This window comes from Heterocephalus glaber, unplaced genomic scaffold (genome assembly GCF_053883595.1).
Source record: "Heterocephalus glaber isolate CG9 unplaced genomic scaffold, H.glaber_assembly_v1.0 deba00000613, whole genome shotgun sequence".
NCBI classification, from domain to species: domain Eukaryota; kingdom Metazoa; phylum Chordata; class Mammalia; order Rodentia; family Bathyergidae; genus Heterocephalus; species Heterocephalus glaber.
In genome coordinates this window covers 4260534-4279795 of record NW_028258152.1, presented here as the reverse complement: position 1 = coordinate 4279795, position 19262 = coordinate 4260534, and the positions used below count along the sequence as shown (strand labels likewise).

At 38.4% G+C, this 19262-nt stretch overlaps 1 long non-coding RNA gene across 1 annotated transcript in view; it reads left to right on the top strand.

Annotated features, from left to right (window-relative positions):
- Positions 1 to 4629: 4629 nt before the first annotated feature.
- The window catches only part of LOC110346589 (uncharacterized), a 46313-nt gene continuing 31680 nt past the window's right edge, over positions 4630 to 19262 (top strand). Inside the window, exons 1-3 of the long non-coding RNA XR_002390717.2 lie at positions 4630 to 4860; positions 6822 to 6973; positions 11101 to 11184. This is a non-coding gene — a long non-coding RNA (uncharacterized LOC110346589). The remainder of the gene's footprint in view (positions 4861 to 6821; positions 6974 to 11100; positions 11185 to 19262) is intronic.

Sequence of the window (19262 nt, the reverse complement as noted above, 5' to 3'; positions counted from 1 at the left end):
GTATTGTCATTGTCATCCACTTGAAGGAACTGTTTGATTTCTTCTTTAATTTCCTCTGTGACCCATTGGTTATTCAGAAGTGCGTTGTTCAATTTCTATGTGTTTATGAAGTTTTTGCAGTTTCTTTTGCTGTGGATCTCCAATTTCATCACAGTATGGTCTTATAATATTCCTTTGCACTTACCTAAATATGTTCTATGAGCGAATATGGTCTATTTTGGAGAATGACCTGGAACACAAGCAATTATAAGATCTGGTTAAATGGTCTACATCAGCGGTGGTGAACCTATGGCATGTGTGTTATTGTGTTTTTCTTTTAAGACAAAAGATGCTAATGTAGGCTTGTTTTTTCTGAACCAAAACCTCAGTATTCAGGTTTAACTACAGTGCTGGCACTTTGTGATAAATAAGTAGTTTTGGGGTTGCAGTTTGGCACTCAGTCTTAGAAAGGTTCATCATTGCTAGTCTATTTGAGATGTGACCTTTTGTTTTTTGTTTTTTTGGTACCGGGGATTGATCTCGGGACCTTGCACTTGCAAGGCTGGCAGTGGAACCACTGAGCTAAATTCCCAGCCCCGCTGGTCTATGTGAAGCTGTTACCTTTGCGTCTGGTACTGGATCCTGAATTAAGCAGGGGAGGAAGTTGCTTGGGGAAAATAGATGTGATGTGAAGAAGAAAAACAAACTGAATCTCCAGAGACTGACCAGAATTGTGTTGCTCTCTCAGTGCCTCCAAGTATCCAATTGTAATGTGGTGTCATCCGGGGGAAACTGGTGCTCTTCATCACAGAGATAAGCAGGCACGTGGCCTGTACTCAGCTAAACTGGAGTAGGATCCAAAGGGAACTGAAGGAACTGTAGGCTTGGCTGTATGCCCAGCTAACAAAATGAGCCAGAAGGAAGACAATAATGCACATCAGCAGTAAAAGCACCTGGTGCCTCCAGATTAGCCTTCCGGACATAAAAAGACTATGGCTGCTTCTTCACCTTTCATAGCTCAGGCAAACAGTCCTTGATGGTGCTTTAATTCATACACATATAAGAACAGGATTTCTCAGAAATACAATTCCAGCTTAGCTAGACTGACACAATACAAAGTACCTCAATCCACCTTCTCACGCTTATGCCAGATAATTAAGGGAGAGAACAATGCTTGAAGAACATCATGTAACAGCAGTAAACATCAGATGCTGGGAGCTGGGGCAACATGGTGTAGCTGTCCCTTCCCTCCAGGAAATTCTCCTAATAGTACAAAACCATTTACTTATAACACGGAAGGGTTTCCTTAATATATCCTAACATAGGTAGTCTTCCATATGAGATAACAGATCCTATCTCCCTAACTTTTCTTTTCCCTTCATTCCCACTCTTGCTTTATTCCTGGATGGCTACAAAATATCAGAACCATTTTACCAGCCCCTGTACCTGAAGAATAGAGCTGACTAACTTAACACTACACACATCTACCATTCCTACCAGTGAATTTTAGCCACTATCAAAAAGATTTCCAGTGCTTCATGATAAAAGATGTTTTCAATAACAATACTAAAATTAAAAGTTAGGGAACTTCTGTTTCTGGTTATGGTGTAGAAAGTCTCAATTACTGTTCCCACACTAGCAATAAGAAAAACCGGATAGGATAAAAATTAAAAATAAATCATGGAAGCTCAGTGGTTTCGCCGCCTGCTGCGCAAGCACAAGGACCCAAGTTCGATCCCCGGTACCAAAAAAAAAATCATGGGGCTGGGGATTTAGCTCAGTGGTGCCACCACTTCCCTAGCAAGCACAGGGTCCTGAGTTTGATCCCTGTTACCACAAAAAAAAAAAAAACAACACCATAGTTGTTGGGGATTTAGCTCAGAGGCACCACATCTGCCTCACAAGCGCAAGGTCCTGAGTTTGATCCCCTGTACCAAAACAAAAGAGTTCATAAATATGTACTACATCTCACAAATACAATTAAGATCAAAGTGAATTCTGGGACAACCATGTGTGCTGTGAGCCCCTGGGATGACACAGCACCCTGTCGATTACACCTAGAAATTCAGGGGGAGGCACCTGGGCTGGCATGCTTATCCTTTGAATTCGGAAAGCCTGATTTACCAGGGGCTGTGTTGCTATTTCCGTGGGCTGTGACCTGTGTGCAGTGCTTTTAGTTTTCTGTCACCGGGCACCATTTTTCTGTCTGTGCCACATCTTTTCATTGGTCCAGACTTGCCCTGAGGAAAACTTCCTGTGCTCTTCAATAGATGTAACTGCTCACCACTAGCTGCTGCGTGTATACTTGGCAACTCTGTGCTCATCATACACAAGAGGCTGGACCATGCCTGCCCATTGCATGGTCATGTAACTCTCAGAATATGTTAAGCATATGTGGAAAGGTTAAAACAGACATGAACAAAAAAAAATTAAAAAAATAAAAATTTAAAAAAAACAGACATGAACACATATGGCATTTCAGCAAAGAGATAAAAACTACAAAGGAGAACAAAATAGAAAGCCTAAAACCGAAATTATAATACCAGAATCTAGAGAATTTATTCCACCATGTTAATAGCAAATGAAGCTATACATAAGAAAGAAACATTGAAGATGAGTCAATAAACACTATCCAAACTGGAAAAAAAAATTTTTTTAATGAGCAAAATACCAACAAAGGATCTGAAATCTGCACAACAAAATTATCTAATATCTATAAAGTTCGAATTTCAGAGAAGGAGAGAGCAAATGGGGGAAGAAAATGCTTGAAGAGAAGTTGTCTGATTATTTTCCAAAAATGATGAGAGATGTTACACCACAGATCCAAGAAATTCAGCCAACTCCAAACAGAACAAATACAAAGACTATCAAATCTAGACACATCACTGTCAAAATGCACAGCACCGAAGACGATGGGAAAAAATCATATAAGCAATGAGAAAGTAAAAGAGATAAAACAACCCAGAGACCAACATTAAGAATGAATCTCCTCACAAGCACAAGGTCTCAAGTTTGATCCCTGATACCAAAAAAAAAAGAATGAATACGAGGGGGCAGGCCTTTAGCTCAGTGGTGCCCCGCCTGCCTCACAAGTGCAAGGTCCCGAGTTTGATCCCTGGTACCAGAAAAAAAGAAGAAGAAAAAAAGAATGAATCTGACATCTCATCACAAACAGCAAAAGCTAGAAGAAAACCATAAATGGCATTTATCAACCTACAATTCTAAGATATCCTTCAAGGGTTTTGTTTTGTTTTGTTTTGTTGTGATGCTAGAGACTGAACTCAGTGGCACTCCACCTCCGAGCTTCACCTCTGCCTCTTTTTATTTTTTATTTTGAGACAGGATCTTGCCAAGTTGTCCCACTTGGTCTCAAACTTGCAATCCTCCTGCCTCAGTCAACTGAGTATCTGGCATTCCAGCTGTGCACCATGTCCCTTGGTTAGAACAAAGACATTCGGAAACAGAAAAAGCTGAAATAATTCATCTCCAGCAGACTTGAGCTATAAGAAATGACAACAGAGATTCTTCAGATTAAATGGAAATTTAAAGTTTCTTAAAAATAAAATTAACTGTTTAAAGACAAACTACTAGCAATATATTATGGGGCTTAGAATGTACATGTGAGGCAAAAATAAGGCAAAAAGAACATAAAATATTGGAAGAAATTGTACTGTTGTAAGTTTCCTAATGTTTTGTAAAGTAACTCATTATTATTTGAATATACTATGATAAGGATGCATGTTCTAATCCTGGTAGAGCTAGGTTTATATGGAAAAAACTGAACCTAGCCCCACTACTTCATTCCATACTAAAAATAAATCCAAGATGGAGCCAGGCATAGTGGCACATGCCTGTAATCCCAGCACTATAGGAGGCTGAGGCAGGAGGGTTTCAAGTTTGAGCCCAGTCTGGGCAACATAGTGACTTAGCAGGACACTGTCTCAAAATAAAAAATAAAAAAGCTGAGGATATAGTTCATTTTGAAGGTTCTGAGTTTGATCCTTAGTACCAAAAACAAGTTAGAATCATAATATTTCTGAGGAAAAAAAATAATAATTTATAATTTTATGACCTGTGCCAAGATTTCTTAGGACATTGAAAACATCCAACAGAAATAAAGAAAATAACTTGGACTTCATCAAAATGAAAAAAGTTTTTTTTACTCATCAGGAAACTGATAAGTAAATGAATAGGCCAGGCATGATACAGGAGACAACATCCACAACACACATACGTGATAAAGGATGTATACCCAAATTACTAAAAAGTCCTACAATTTAAAGCAAATGACGACCAATTTAAAAATAATAAAATATTTGAAAATACTTAGAAGGGTAGACTAATGGCCAGTACATATATGAAAAAGTACTCAGTATCATTAGTCATCGGTGAAATACGTGTTAAAAAACACAATGACATTCAATTTCACGGTCACTAAATGGCTGATATCGAAAGGCTGGCCAGAAATGAATATTAACAAGGATGTAAAGCAATGTTAGATCCGCTTCGAAAACCCTACAGTTTCTTATAAAACTACCTTCTTGTGAATTGAAGTGAGCCAAGTGACGGGGTAGGGCTGGTTGACGACATGTGGACGTGGGGGAGCAGGGGGGGACAGACCCACTCAGACCGCCTGGGAAGTGAGAGGACTCCAGGCTGCAGGAAGCAGCAGGGCAGCTCTGGAAACCGCAGGCAGAGGAAGTGCGGAAACCAGACTTCACTTACCGCAGGATTTTGCCTAGAGCTGCCCTACATGAAACAGCCAGAAATAATTTCAAGACCACAGAAGTGCTGAGTTTTTAGTGGTGGCAGATCCCTGCTGACATCCCACCGGGCGTGTTTGATGGCTTCCCTCTACTCCACACCAGATGCCTCTGGATGGTAATCTCCTTTCTCTCACCTTGGGGTGGTCGGAGGGGAAGCAGATTAGAGGTAGGTGGGCAGTAGATGAGGGTTTTAAAAATTATATTCCATGACTGATTGCCTGAGATTATGTATGAGGTGTGACTGCGAAGTACTGAGAACCATTTTCATGTATGACCTGTCTTATGTGTTAATCACACCTCGTAGAAGGAATGTGTGTCATTTTATACAATGTTTGGAAATTACCAAGAGCTAGAAATTTGGCGGGAAATGTTACAATTGTTATTGACTGCCCTTTTGCAAGGTAACCATACTCTGGTTTCACTTTACAGCATAAATGTAATTTTAAGACTATGAAGAGTCTTTTCATATGAGAATAAGAAATTTCCAGCTTTTCTTTTAAGAAAGAAAGAGAGGGGCCGGCCGGGGATTTAGCTCAGTGGTTTTGCCTCCCGCTGCGCAAGCACAAGGACCTGAGTTCGATCTCTGGTACCAAAAAGAAAAAAGAAAGAAAGAGAAAAATATAAAACTGTGGTCATCTAAACTCCCAGGCTTTTGACAGTGCTTATAAACTACTGGACAATAATGATAAATGAAATTTTTGATAAATATATAATGGATACACATTTGAAGTTAAGGAGGATCAGTAATTAAAATTATGAAAATAATAACAATTCAGATCATTCTGTACTGAATAATTATCGCGATTCCTGTGACATTTACTATAATTATCCAAAGGCCAACTAACAGAATCTAATTAGGGACTGAACAGATATTAAGACCCTAAGCCAGCTAAGCATGGTGGTGAACATCTGTTACTCCAGCACTCTCGGAGGCTGAGGCAGAACGATCTCAAATTTAAGCCCAGCCCATGCAACTTAATGACTTAGCAAGACCCTATCTCAAAATTAAAAAGAGGAAAGTTTTTTTTAAAATGTTGGGCATGTAGCTCAGTGTGAAGGCCCTGAGTTCAATGCACAGCACTATAAAAAAATAAAAACAAAAACAAAAACAAAACAAAACACAAATCTGAACTTTTTAAAAATTCTTGCTGTTTCTAAAAGAATCTATATTGCTAAGTAAGCAAAACAATAACCACACTTTAAAGCCTAAGATCTGAAGCTAAAGACATCAAATGATAAAGAAACAAAATGAAGAAAAAACCCAGCCAATTATGAGGTTTATTTGATTGGCTTCTGTCTGTGGACTCAGAGAACTCACTTTGACTATCAATAACAGACCTTAAAAGACAAATCAAGACAAACCTAATTGTAAAAAGAAAGAAAAATGCCAGTAGAAGCTACAGTTACACCCAGCAGACTAGAAAAAGGGAAATGCAAGAGCCATTTTATCTGGAGTGTGTAATTCTCAAAATGATTTAAAGCAGCACTTCTCAAACTATTGTTCATAGAAATTGCCTGAAGTGCTCATTAACATACAAATTCCTCATTAAAGGAAATACCTATGTCTGATTTGGATCCAGGTGGTCTTCTGGCCATATTTTTCAAGTACAACAGAGAAAAGAGTAATTCTTACATAATTGAGATTTATCAATACAACTTCACTACATACTCTAGTAATGATAAGAGAGACGTGAAGCAAGATCCATCAGAATGTTTATTTGGGAAATAAACCCATTTAAAAATGTTTCCTCTAGAGTTCAATTATTTGAAGAACCTACACTCTTTGGGGTATACAAGAAAAGGCAGTGAGAATTTAATTTTCTCTAGACTATGATTAATGACTTGAAATTCAAGAAGAAATAGGAGAAACAATATAAAGTTTAAGGTTAATTTTTTTCAAAACTACAGATTATCATATAATAAATAATCAAAATGGATACATCATTGTTGCCAGAGTGTGATGATTTGACATGAAAACCAGTTTGGAGGCATTCGTATTTGTACTGATCTAATTTGAGTATGGAACTATAAGCTCCTTGCTAAGAACCCATTTTGCAAATCTTGCCCAAACTGCAGATATGAGCTCAGAATGCACTTCTCCCACAAGCTCAAAAGAGGCCACAGCGTGAGCAGGTCCCATCTGCCAAGGGATTCCACCGCTTGCATGGAGGCACCAGCAGCCATTTCTCTAGTTTACGTTGGTGTGAAGCTTTCCAGCAGAATAAAAGGTTGGCATCTGGGATTAATTCTGCTTTGACAGAAACTTTCTCATGCTATATTTGCAGTGAGTCTAAGGGGGTGGTTAAAATAATTAAATGAGAAGGATCCATTTCTCAAAACTCCCAATCGGGTTCTCATAGATGTTTTATTACAAATATGTCTGTAACAGAGAAACGGAGCTTATTACTTATACTAATATGGGACTGACAAGGTACTATATAAGCAAATAAAGAAAAATCAGTTTAAGTGTGATATTTCTCACTAATAGTAACTGTGCACACAAGATTTTAAGATCTTTGAAATTCTCTTTATGAAACGACATGAAGAAAATGACTTTATTCCCAATGTCATTATTAATAGAATAACACATGTTAAAAGATGCACAGTTGCTATGATATAAGAATATACACATCAAGGGGTCAGGGATTTAGCTCAGTGGTTTCGCCGCCTGCTGCGTAAGCGCAAGGACCGGAGTTCGATCCCCGGTACCAAAAAAATAAACAAAATAAAATGTAATGCTTTAACAGCAAATAAACATATGAAAAAATGTTCAACATCACTGGTCATTTGAGAGATGCAGATGAAAGCAACACTCAGACTCCACCTCACCCCAGAAAGAATGGCTGCTATCATGAAATCAACCAGTAACAAATGCTAGCGGGGCTGTGCGGAGGAAAAAACCTGCTCCACTGCTGGTGGGAGTGTAGACTGGTGCAACCACTGTGGAAGTCAGTATGGAGATACCTCTAAGAACTAAGGCTAGAGTTCCCATTTGACCCAGCTATTCCCCTGCTGGGGATCTTCCCCAAAGAATTAAAAGAATCATACCACAGCGAAATATGCGCCCATGTTCATGGCGGCACAGTTTGTAATAGCTAAAATTTGGAAACAGTCCAGTTGCCCATCAACTGGAGACTGGATAAAGATGTGGCTTTTTTATACAGTGGTGTACTACTCAGCCATAAAGAATGAGAAACTAGAGCCATTTATGGCTAAATGGATGTATATTGAGGTGATACTCTTAAGTGAAATAAATAGGATACACATGTGTAAATACCAAATAGTTTCTCTGGTGTGAGAAACTGATAGTGTAAATAAGGATAAAAACATATAATAGATAATGTGAAATAGGAAGAAAAGGTTCAAAGGGGAAGTGGGAGGGGTAGGGGAAAGGGAAGAAGGGAAAGGAAAAAATATGAGAAAAGGAAAAAATGGAAGCAAAGTCTTTGTAAATAGGGAGGGCAGGGGAAGGGGGAAAAAATAAGAACCAAGGGCCGGGGATTTAGCTCAGTGGTTCTGCCCCCTGCCTCGAAAGCAGAAGGACCCGAGTTCGATCCCCGGTTCCAAAAAAGATGAATAAATAAGAACCAAGATATATCAATTAAAAGTACAAATTCTCAATGATGAATGTCATCATATTGTATGCCTAAAATGTACCAATAGGCCAGGGATTTAGCTCAGTGGTTCCAGGGCCTGCCATGCAAGTGCAAGGTCCCGAGTTCAATCCCCGGTACCAAAAAAATAAAATAAAATAAAATGTACCAATAAACTTAATGAATAAAAAAGCAATGCTTTAAAATTATGAAAAAATACTTTAAGATCATTCCCTATTCACAATAAAAGCATAGTTTTTAGCCCAGCTCTGGATTACAGGTAGTGAACACAAGCCAAAAGACCTTCTCAAGTCTTAACCTTCTCTTTTTCAGGTAATTAGTTAATCTTTATTTCTACATGCGAATTACTCTGAGCCTAAACAAGGCAGTGAAAAACGAGTGCTGTACTCTCTAGAGCGATCTATCTTCATGTACCAATAATGTGAGGGAAGATGGAGACTCATTAATTAGGAGAAAAGACCCCTTGTTTATTTCAGCTTTAAGTCTCTGACCAGTTCTTAGACCTAATGATTATGTACTCAGGAATCTCAAAAAATGAAAATGTCGGGCCAGGGCTTTAGCTCAGTGGTTTCGCCGCGTGCTGCGCAAGCGTGAGGACCCAAGTTCCATCCCCGGTACCGAAAAAATAATAATAATGAAAATGTCCCAGCCTTCTCCCAAAAGCAAACTTTTTCTCCCTGTATATTTCAGGCCTCTTCAGCAAACAGTTCTTATTAAAAAATGAAATGCAATTTGGAGGTTGTGGATGACTTGAGTTTTCGAGGCCGTTACTTAAATAGAAATAGCTGCCTCTACTCATCTAAGATATGAATCACCCTCAATTAATCTTTGCTCGGAGACAATGGATTGGGTAACGTTTCTGACAGTGTTATTGTAAGTTCTCCTCTATAAAACAACGAGTATTGCTAAGTGTAGAAAAATATGTCCAAAATGCACAGTTGAGCTTCAAACTGTACACGAAAGGTTCTGCCCACTCACTTCCCTAAAGTCCACATCTCTTGATGGCATCACCTTGGGGGTTAAGGTTTCAACATAGGAATTTGGAGACAATGCAAACATTCAGGTCACACAGCACCGCACTTCTAGATGACATTAGTATTTGAATGCAATTCTCAGTAAAGTAGTTCACCTTTCCCAATCCCTTTAGGGCCTGAATAGAGCAGAGAGTGGGAGAAGAAGGAAAAATTCTCCTTTTTGTGCTTCCTACTGAGTGCTTGAGCCAGAGATATCAGTGTTCTGACCTTAGAGTGGGATTTACACCATTTCCAACTCAGCCGGGAATTATACCGTCTGCTTTCCTGGGTTTGCACTTTGTAGACAACGGATTATGAGACTTATCAGCCTCTGTATCCAAGTGAGCCAACCCCTGTGGGCTCTAGCATGGTGGGGGAGAGAAGAAGGCTTGAATCCCTGGGAGGAGAAATTCAGGTCCTTTGGGGATTCCCATCAGAATTTTTTGGTTTTTTAGTACTGGGTATTGAAACAAGAGCCTTGACCCTGAGCTACATCTCCAGTTCTTTAGATTTTTTTTTTTTTTTAATTTTAAGACAGAGTCTCACCAAGCCACTAAGTTGACCAGGCTAAGCCTGAACTTGTGGTCTTCCTGGTTCAGACTTACAGAATGTCAGGCCAGAGATATTAAGGTGAAGCAGTCCTTCCTACAACAATGTTGGATTGTGAGAACAGAAAGGCAAGGTTTTTCCACAGCCCAGTGCAGCCCTCACTATGATACAGTGTACTCATCGGGTTTTCAACCAAGTCAGTTGTGATTTGTGTTCATCATTGCGTGAATATAGATTCATTGCAGCATGTATGGAAAACATGGCTTGAAATATTGTTTCATCAGTACTCTCCCGTGACCATATTCTATCCCACATTTGTCAGGCCTAAATTGTAAGTAGAGCTGTTTCTGATCAGCAAAATTAGCTCCCCTCCCTTTTGGGTTAACATGAAATGCAAAAGCTTTAACTTGAAGATAAGACTGATTGCTCTCTTGGAGTAAAAGCTTTCAACAGAAATCACAGTTAATTGAGAAAGTTTCCCTTGAGATACAAACCAAAGGGTGGGAAAAGGAACCAGTACAATGACAAAATCAGAGATTTAATCTTTTATCCTGAAAGGCAGCATAAATGCAATGATAATGACAATAATACAATTTACATTTAACTATCATAATTTTCTGTCATGCTACTCCACAAATGTAAATCACATTATAGTATTTTTAAACTATTATGTATTTACTTGAAGTTCTAGAGATAAATACACAGCAACACACGTACTACGCAAGGATTTTACTACTGCGCTACACCCTTGGCCCTTATAACATTATTTTAGATGACTAAGGATGGAAGACTTCATTCATTTTTTCACTGCTTAACAAATTTTATTATGAACAATTTTTCACATATCAATAATGTACTAGGCACGAAAAATACTATAGAAATGAATAAGACTGACATAGTGCTTACTTTCATGGAATTCACAGACTAAAAAGAAATTTTTAAAATGCTTTAATATAATGCAGTCTTTAATTCTCAACTCTTTGTCAGTAGAAGTCTATGCAGACATAGCCAGGGTATATAAACAGAATAACAAATTTTTAAGTCAGGATGCCACAGTTCTTGCCTCAATTCTACCACTGTCTCTAGGAGATAACACTTGGTATTTTAGGAAAAGGGGGGAATTTATTATAAATATGTGGTAGGCATGATATTTTTATTTTATTTTATTTTTGGTACCAGGGATTGAACTTGGGTTCTTGCGCTTGCAAGGCAGGCAGCGAAACCACTGAGCTAAATTCCCAGCGGCATGATATTTTTAAAAATGTAAGTATTCAAACAAACTTTTTCTCAAAACTTGACTTCTTTCCTCTCTACTCACCTCCCAATATTCTCAGTTTTTAATGATGGTCAGTGAAGATAATGAGAAGGAGAAACAAGAAATGGGAGACAGGTAAAAATGAAGAACAGTGAGACACAAATCCATGCATGTTGGCGTGAAAGGGGAAATTTTAAATTTGTAGATCCTAAGAAGGGGTAGAGAACAGGGAATCAGATGAAAATGGGGTAAATTAGGGCTGGCAAATTGAACAACCAACTTCACAGAATGTGTCAAAGATTATAAAATCCAGGGCTAAAAGGCTGAGTGAGATGCTTCCCAAAAAATAAGAGAAGACATGGAAGAACACTGGACTCAAAATAACTCTGGGTTTATGATTCCTGAATACATGGAACCAATCAGAAAGCAATATTCTCAATCCTTCATTTGACTCTTGTGCTATTCATAGGACCAATAAGAAGATGTTACTCCCAATCCTTCATTAACACATGACTAATCAAGACACTGTTTCTGATCTTTCATTTACATCTGATGAGAGGCTATGTGTGTTTTTAATAGGGCAATTATCCTAATGCAATATTTGCACAAGGGGAAGGTCAATCCAGGCATTTTAGATACTAAAGATCCTTTTTCCTTTATACTCAGGGGTGCTGTGAGCCTTTTAACCAGCCCATTCTCACCTATAGAGTTTACTTCTTTTCTGCCTTCAATAAAACTATACCTTTGCTGACTTTTTTATGTTTTGTCTATTTCTTTTTTCTTTTCTTTTTTTTTTTTTTGGTACTGGGGATCGAACTCAGGGACCTTGTGCTTGTGAAGCAGGTGGCAACACCACTGAGCTAAATCCCCAGTCCTGTTTTGTCTATTTCTTGGTTTGGGACACCAAGGACCTAGAGAAAAGCTCTCTGGAACCCTCATCTAGTAATAAAAGAGGCTTTTGAAAAAATGTTCCTACAGTTGTGTATTGAGATGCAATATGAGATTGAAATTCCTTTAAAATTACTTTTTATGGCTCCAGGAAGATGGTGGATGAGTAAGCAGCAACAAATCAGCCTTTCCCAGATTCAGAATCTAGACACTGGAAAATAGGGGAAGAAAGAAGGTAGGAGGTGGATTCTTGGGACCTAGAAAAGATCTGGTAGGAAAATTGGACCCTACAGAGAAATTGAAGAGACAGAAGACAATTTAGAAAATAGAAGAGGCCATCTGCACTTTCTCCTTGCCTTCTGGCTCCTGTCTCCTGGCTCATGGTTCATGACAAGGGAAGATCAAATCTACAGAGACACAATGAAAGTAGGCAACTCTAGAGGCCTTTGGGGAGAAAGGTACCAGTGGAATGGATCAGTGGATGCTGTGTGCTACAACAGCCAGTGAGTGACTCCAGTCTAAGTGTCTGCCACATCCCCTGGAGAGAGTAATCGGCTAGATACTATTCTTGAGAGAGGCCAACTGAACCTGGGATTAAGTGCATCCATGGGTTGGCTTCACCTCAGGGCTCCCAATGTTATATTCCCACAGGGACTGGGTAAAATCCAGCCACAGGAGACAACCATGGTCAGGGAGCTGTGGTCAGGCTGGCAGAGTGTTATAAGCTAACTGACTCAGGTTCCAACCTCATGACCAGAGGCTAGGTTCAGCCTGAATCTCCATGGATTTGAGAGTCGGAGAACTAACACCCCACCCTAATCTTACTGCTAGTTTGCTGGTGATTATCCAGCACAGATTTGGGCTCTGACTGCTTTCTTTGTCTACCAGCAAGAGCAGGAACATGTCTCACATTGGACATTGCCATAAAACTTTAGACCCCAGAAGATAACCAAAGGCTCAAAATCACAGAGGAAAAAAAAAATTCTTTTTATTTTTTATTTGGTTATACTTTTTGTTTGTTTTTGTTTCATTCTTGAGCATTGTTTTTAGGTTTTGTTTTGTTTTGTTTTTTTCTTTTTTTCTTCTTTTTTTCCCCTCCTGTTTTCTTCACCAGTTTCCTGAGGTTTGGGTAATCTTTCCTTGTCCTTCAGCCTTGCTTCTAATCTCTTTTTCTTCTTTTATTTCACTAGTTTTTCCTCTTCTCTCTTTAAATTTTCTCCCCTTAATTACCTCTCTTATCTTTACACTGTTTATAATTCTTTTTTTCTCTCTCTCTTTCTCTTATCTTGTATTTCTTGCCAGTTTTTTGTCCTTCACCTAATTTTATAGACATCCTTCTACTTCCCCACAAGATCCTTTGTACCACTTCTCTCCTCCTTTGAATATCATAAATTTTTAAGTTTCAAAGTTTTCCTCTTGCATTCCCCATTCCCAAAACCTAAACCTTTAATAGTATAACCATAAAACTTTGTTAATCTTTTGATAATTAACTCTGTAAAATTATTGTTGAATTATTTTCTACCATCAGCAGAGATATCTGTTGCTTTTAGTACATTTTAGCTATAAGTCAATACCTGGGTTGCCTTAATATTTACATCATAATTGCTGGTTTCTTTTCTAGGAGTAATGGTGGGGCATAGTTGGTTCTTATGGTATGTTAATCACTAATTTGCCCTGGGCAATACTACTGTAGCTGTATAGGATCATGTAATTGTCACTATTTCTCTGTAAGCCAGTACTCAGACTGCCTTGGTGACATTAACAATACTAGAGTACATTCCTAGAGAACTTGGTTGCTAGACTGACCACAATGCATCCTCCTCTCTCCATATAACCAAAGTGGTCAAATCTTGGTGTGGCAAAGAATTATAATTAGTCATGCCCAAGGTATATCACTAAAAAGCAACTAAAGAAATCTCTACATTAGCAACATCTTTAGACAATAACCATCCACAAAGCTCAGCATGAAATAAAACAAACAATAGAATCATGGGAAGAAAGGATAACAAAGAGCCTCCCTAAACCCTAACTCCCCCAAAGCCAATTCAAATGCCAACAAGGAGCAGAATAGTATAAGCCACACAATTGAATTGCTAGAAAGCATAGCAGAGGAGGTTAGAAAACAGATCAAAGAGATACTCAGCAGGATTAGAGAAGATATAACCAAAAAGATAATGGAAGTAATAACCAAAAAGATGCAGCAGCTCTCAGAAGACATTAATAGAAGGCTAAACAAGATAAACAAAATGAAACAAAACATGAATGATCAATTTAGCAAATAATTAGAGTCCATGAAAATGTTTCCATCAGAAATCCAAGATAGCCAGGGATTTAGCTTAGTGGCACCATGCCTGCCTCGCAAGGCAGTTCGATTCCTGGTACAAAAAAAGAGAAATCCAGGAGGGCCGGGGATTTAGCTTAGTGGTTCCGCCCCCTGCCTTGCAAGCATAAGGACCCAAGTTCGATCTGGGTACCAAAAAAACCAAACAAACAAAAAGAAACCCAAGAGATTACAAATTATACTGACAGTATAGGTAGCACAAGTAACCAATGTGAGGACAGAATTTCAGAACTAGAAGACAAAGATGTCTTCAAAGACAAGCTACTCAAAGACACCTGATAAACAAGAGAACATGAAAAATGGATCCAACAGCTGCTAGATGACACAAAAACTAATCTAAGGGTAATTGGAATAATATGTGATACATCAGAAGACAACACAAATGGCATAAAAAAAAGTTCACAGAAATAATGGCAGAAAACTTATTTATCATTTTGTTTAGCTCATTTAGCTTTTTATTAGTGTCTTCTGAAAGATTTTGGATCATTTTGGTTATTGCTCCCTTTATCTGTTTAGTTATATCTTCTATGATCTCACTGAGTATCTCTTTGATCTGTTTTCTAACCTCATCTATTATCCTTTTATTGAAGATAGGTAAGTTAGATATCTTGTAGGCAGTTAGTCAGGGCCAGCCCACAAGGTGCCAACATGGAGGACAGTGAAGACATGTTCACTGAAGGCCAGCATTGTAAAAGGAGAGGAAACTACCACACCCATGTAGGATGAATAGCAGTGACTGATATTCTAAACAGGTATCAGTCACCTGGGTGGGGGGGTCAAGATCTTCCAGGAAAGATCCTGACCCATCCCTTACCACCGAAAATCCTTGCTCATTCTTACACTTGCTTGCTACTTGACTGGTTTCCCCACTGGCTCCCCGTTTAATCAATATTACCTAAGCAACTGTACTTGTAATCTTACTAGTTGACTAGTTTTGACCTACCATGAAACCACCTCACCTCATGGCTTTGTCCCATAAAACACCTTTGAGAAGTTGGGTGAGCAGGCAACCCACTTTCTGGTCCCCCTTCTGTCTCTTGGACAGAAGCCTTCTCTCAATAAATTTTCCCTACTCTTTAACTTCCATTGTTCCTAGAACTCATTCTTTGATTTTAGAGAACACAAGCTCGCGTTTCGGATACCAAGCAGGTTTGGGAGTTGCATCTCTTTGTCCCATATCACTTCGAGTAACTTGGATGTGTGGTTTATGCTATTGTGCCCCTTGGTGCCCCCTAGATTGGCTTTGGGGGAGTTGGGGATTTGGGTAATGCATTTTGTTGCCTTGTGTCTATTGCTTTTTGTTTGGTTATTTGGTGACAAATAGAAGATAAAATAAAAGAAGAGGAAAAAAGAAACATTTATGTGGAGTAAAAATAAGAGCTAAAAAAATTAAGGAGAGAAAAAGTAAAAGGAAGAAGAGGCAAAAATAAGAAAAAAAAATGATAAGAACCAAGGAAGGACAATGGAAAATTCCTCAAATGCCAACAAACTGGTAAAGACAGGAGGAAAGGAAAGAAGAAAAAACAAAAACGTTAAAGCAATGCACACACTCACCAAAAAACTCCAAAATGAAACAAAGAAAAAACTTTCCCTGTGATTTTGAATGTGTGTTTTCCTCCAGGACCTACAATTCTGGGACAGTGTCTGAGTCAAGATGATTCCCTGCTCATGCTGGTAGATAAAGAAGGCATTCAGACCCCAGATTAGAGCGCTGGAAGCAGGAACCAGCAGGCAGTAGAATTAGGCCGAGGGCGCAGAGGCTGCAACTTGCAAATTCAGAGCATTTCAGGCTGGGTGTGGGGGCTGTGTCCTTTAGCTCAAACCCCTCAGGGGCTCCTTTTCCAGCCTGACAGGCTCCCTGACCTTGGCTATCTCTCTTCCCTTCTCTCACCCAGTCACGATGGGAACAGAACACTGAGAGCTCTGAATGGAAGCTGTTCTGCATCTGTTCTGATTCCTAATTCAAACAATTGACCCTTTTCCGGAATGGGATCCAACCAAACACTCTCTCTAGGAATATGGCAGGTGCTTGGACCACAGTCACTCACCAGGTTTTATCTGTTGAAGGACTCACATGAGAGCCGAATCCTGTGTTCTTCCTGCAGCTCAGGCCACCCACCAGTCCTCTCTGCTGCCTCATTTCTAGCTGAAGCCCTCTGGAATCCCCAGCTTTCACTTTGTCTCTGTAGGTTTGGTTTCCTTTTCCTGGGAACCAGCGAAAAAGTGCAGATTGTCCCATCCCTTCTCCTCATTGTGTTCTGTCTCTTCAGTCTCTCTGTAGGTTTTAATTTTCCTGAGAATCTAGTCAGTCTCGGTCTCTGTCTCTCTCTCCTTCCCCAAGCGGATAATTTCCAGTATGGGATTCTGAATCTCAGAGAGGCTGAGTTGTTATCATTTACCACTCTGCGACTTTCCCCAAAGTTCCTCCACTGGCCCATTTGTTAAAGAGGCTATCTTTCCTCCAGCAAATGTTTTTTTGATCCTTTTGTCAAGGATCAGACACCTGAATGTGCCTGGGGTTTTCCTGTCCCCTCTGTTCTGTTCTGTTGATCCATTTGTCTGCTTTTGTGCCAGTACCATGCTGCTTTTATCACTGTAGCTTTGCAATATTATTTGAAGTCTGCGACTGTGATGCCTCCTGCTGTGCTCTTGTTCCCCAGAATTGCAATAAGGTCTCTTTTGGTTCCACATGGACTTTAGGAATGTTTTCTCTACTTCTGTGAGGAACACTGTTGGCTTTTTTTTTTTCTTTGTCACTGGATTCATTTATTCCTCATAGATTTGATACCGGGGATCGAACTCAGGACCTTGTCCTTGCAAGGCAGGCGTGGTGCCACTGAGCTAAATTCCCCGCCTACCGTTGGTATTTTGATTAGGATTGGATTAAATATATATAATATATATATATATATAATATATATCTGGGCATTTTGATGATATTAGCTCTGCCTATACGGGAACAGGGAATGTCTTTCTATTGTCTAACGTTCACATCAATCTTTTTAGTTTCATTGTACAGGTCTTTCACTTCTTTGGTTAGGCTAGTTCCTAAGTATTTAATTTTTCTTGATTCTATTCTGAGTGGTATTCTTTTCCTAATTTCTTTTTTGGTGAGTTTATGTTGGGTATACAGAAACATTATTGATTTTTGTGTATTGATTTTGTATCCTACTACATTGCTGAATTTGATTATTAATTTTAGGAGTATAGTGGTGGAATTTTTTAAGTCTTCTGTGTAAAGGATTGTGTCATCTGAAAATAATGATAATTTGACTTCTTCCTCTCTTATACAGATTTTTTTTATGTATTTCTTTTGCCTGATTGCTCTGACTAAACTTTCAAGTACTATATTGAATATTGTGGTGATAGTGGACATCCTCATCTTATTCCTGATTTTTGAGGGAAAGCTTTTAGCTCTTCCCCATTTAATATGATGTTGGCAGTAGGTTTGTTCTGAAATATGAAAAGATTTTTCATATGAAAAATTAATTTTCATATGAAAAATATGGAAGATTTTCACTTTTGTTTCATACTGTTTAAATGGTATTCTAATTAAGCTATAAAAGTAATTATATGTTTGTTTGAACAATTAATAAATTAAATGGATAAATTTGACTGGCATAATTATGCAATAAAGAAAATGTCAACCAAATCCACTATTCACAAGCAAATTTTCAACTTGAATTATGTGGAAATTGTCACATTCATCAACACAGACCTATAGGTAATTCAACGAGTAAGATCAAATGGTCAGAAAAGGTATAATAGATAATGTGAAATAGGAAACAAAGGGGGGAAGTGGGAGGGGTAGAGGAAAGGAAAGAAGGGAATGGAATTAATATGAGAAAACGAAAAAGTGGAAACAAAGCCTTTGTAAATAGGGAAGGGTGGAGGGCTTGAAAGGAGGGCAGGGGAAGGGGGAAAAAAAATAAGAACCAAGATGTATCATGTAAAGATACAAATTTCCAATGATGAATGTCATTATATTGTATACCTAAAAAGTACCAATAAAATTAATTTTAAAAAAGAAGCACATCAAATAGGGCTAGGGATTTAGCTCAGTGGTGCCACCACCTGCCTCATAAGCACAAGGTCCTGAGTTCAATCCTCGGTACCAAAAAAAAAAAAAAAAGGTCAGATCGTATTTATTGTTGATCATCATATTGCATCAAACATATTAAAACATATGGACATTTATCTACTGTAGAAATCTAGGTAGTACCTAGTCTACCATTTTAATACGTAAACTAGGATCATCCATGAAGTAAATTAACCTGGATAAGGTTTCAGGTCTCCTTGGTTACTGATAGAGGACATTTGTTAAATCATACCCATATTTGTCATTAAACCTGGATTAATATCCAAGCTATAGCATTTGCTAGCTGCATGACCTTTGGTGAGTTATTTGGCTTTTCTAGGCCTCAGTTTTCTTATCTGTAGAGTGGTGATGTCTTGAAGAGTTGCTCTGAGGACTAGTAAGAAAATGTGGATTCCACACAATGCCAAATACGAATAAATGGTAAATTTAATGTTGAAAATGTTTAGAAAAGATAAAGAATTAATTTGCCAATTTTCCTTCCTTGCTGTGAAAATTACTCTCTACTCAAAAGATGTACAAAAGCATATTCTAGTTTATGAAATTAAAAATTAATATTAGAATTTAAAAGTAGGCAAGTACAATGCTAAAAAATAGTCATTGACATTTATATTTTCCTTGCTTACCTTAGCAATGACTTTTATGACCTAGAGGCTGATTTTTCTATCTAAACATTTTCTATTTTGTCTCCATATATTAGTTATCCATTACAGTTTTAATATTTTATCTTTCTTTACATAACCCAAATATTCTTAAAAATC